This window comes from Trypanosoma conorhini (assembly GCF_003719485.1).
Source record: "Trypanosoma conorhini strain 025E chromosome Unknown Tco_14.4_contig_00467, whole genome shotgun sequence".
In the NCBI taxonomy this organism is placed as follows: domain Eukaryota; phylum Euglenozoa; class Kinetoplastea; order Trypanosomatida; family Trypanosomatidae; genus Trypanosoma; species Trypanosoma conorhini.
The window spans coordinates 1-1,993 of NW_021704546.1; the positions used below are offsets into that span (position 1 = coordinate 1).

General features: G+C 59.2%; 1 non-coding gene across 1 annotated transcript in view, besides 5 other annotated features; it reads right to left on the reverse strand.

Annotated features, from left to right (window-relative positions):
- The first annotated feature begins 595 nt into the window (after positions 1-595).
- Positions 596-625: a microsatellite.
- Positions 626-778: 153 nt separating this feature from the next.
- Positions 779-811: a microsatellite.
- Positions 812-1,280: 469 nt separating this feature from the next.
- Positions 1,281-1,378: a microsatellite.
- A 36-nt stretch (positions 1,379-1,414) lies between these two features.
- Positions 1,415-1,433: a microsatellite.
- A 237-nt stretch (positions 1,434-1,670) lies between these two features.
- Positions 1,671-1,714: a microsatellite.
- A 161-nt stretch (positions 1,715-1,875) lies between these two features.
- The window catches only part of Tco025E_06705, a 6,307-nt gene continuing 6,189 nt past the window's right edge, over positions 1,876-1,993 (reverse strand). Inside the window, exon 1 of the ribosomal RNA XR_003828664.1 lies at positions 1,876-1,993. This exon is cut by the window's right edge and continues 6,189 nt beyond it. This is a non-coding gene — a ribosomal RNA (28S ribosomal RNA).

Genomic DNA, 1,993 nt, shown 5'->3' on the forward strand with positions numbered 1-1,993 from the left:
ACACANACCCTAGGGCAAGATGACGCACCGTCTCTTGCATCTGCGCGGCCCTTGTGTGGGACCGTTCGTCTCTTTCCTGCGGCCACAACACAACAACCCAGCAGTAAAGAGATGTGCCGTCTCCACGCACACACCCACGCAACCCCACCCCCCCTCCTCTCTCCCTTTTGCTTTCGCCCCCAAGGCACACTACCCCACAGTACACGCACGCGGCGCAGCGCTCGCGGTTCGTGCGAGTATGCTGCTCTGTGTGCCGCACACCTCGGAGGCCCGAAAAAGTGGGGGGCCGAGCCCGGCGGCGAGCCTCCCCCCTCCTCCCCGGCTTGCGCCGGTTTGTGGTGGTGACTGACCGTCGGGTTCTCCTCCCCACTCTCTCCTCCTTCCATCCTCAGTCCCTGAGCATGATATTTCAGGCCTCAAGGTTCAGCGCCTCGGGACGTAAAGTGCCCCTCGAGCCCCGCCGAAGCGAAGCATACCGCTCATGCCAGCCCATGCATGTTCTCTCGTTTGGAGAGGGACGCAAGTGTGTGTTGTTTTTTTGTTGCCGCGTGTTTGCGTTGTCGGAACATGTAGCGCACCGCGTGTGTCTCGCTTGCACACCCCCACACACAACACACACACACACGGAGTGCGTGTGTGGTGTGCCGGGTGGGGGCGCGCGAGAGAGAGTGTGCCGCCGTCGTCGGGCAGGAATTTCGATCAAACCCACAAAAACTTATGGGGAGCCTTCCCGCGTTTGGGATGCCCCTCCGCCGCACACAAGCGCATGTACCCCCCGCATACACATATATATAATACATATACACATGCACACGGCGCGTACACACGCCGAACGCATGAGAGGTCGCGTGTGTTAAACACGCGCGTTTTCTTGTTTGTTTCAAAAAAAAAATGTCTTGTGATCATGAAGATACTTGGCGCCTTCAAGGGCAGGCAGAGCCTACCAGATGATTTGGATGGCGATTCGATAGATATAGGTTGGTGTATATTTTTTTGAAACCAAGATAAACTTCCCTCTCGCTCTCGCGTGCAGCGGAAGAACCGCGTAATATACAAAAAGGCCCCGAACACATATGCCCCTTTTTTACCAGGGCGCGTTTCCGTAGGGGAGTGTGGAGGGGAAAAAGAGAGAGGAGGGAGAGAGGCGCGCCCCGCCATACGTCGTCGCGTAGTGCTACACAACACACATATATATATACGGTGTGTCCCGCTCTCTCTCGCTCTCGCCGCCGCCCCCCCGCACACACTTGTTCTCTACTCTTCCCTAAAACAGCTGCGCGCACACGCAGCACGTTCACGACAAACACAAAACCGCAAGAGACAACGCAGTCGCACACACAACACACACACACACATGCAACACACACAGCGCACACACGCGTATACACGCGCGTGCACACTCTCTGCACAGCTATGTGTGTGTGTGAGTGTGTACTACTGAGAGTGATTATTTTCTTGTATAGAAGAAGAATGGGCATCTGGTCTTGGGACTGGCTTCTGGCTTAGAGGCGTTCAGCCGGGAACCACCGTGCGATAGCGTCGGAGCACTCCCACGCAGCCCACGCGGTGCGGGGCAGGGCAGCCGCACATACACGGGGGCGGCCTCGCCACTCCGCCCACCGCCCCCCTTGCCGGCGCAGCCGAATGAACCTCCGGCACCGCATTCTGCGGCCCCGCCACGCGCCCCGCCACGACGAAGCTCGCCCCTCCCCGCAGAAGTGGGGGGCGTATGTGTGTGAAAAGTGCAGGGCACACGGCAACTGCGACGCTGCTCTTCTCTTCGCACTGCACCCGCCATTCGCGTCCCCACACCCTTCTCCGTCTTTGTGTGTGTGTGCGTGTGCGGCTACGCGCGGGCATCGCCCACTCACGGTGAAAAAAAAGGGTCACCGCCTCGCTGCGGCGGCATTTTGTGCCGCAATGCGCTCAAGCGAGAAGGGGCAGAGCACACCAGGCAGCTGCCCGCCCGCGAAGAGGAGAACGAGGAGGAGGA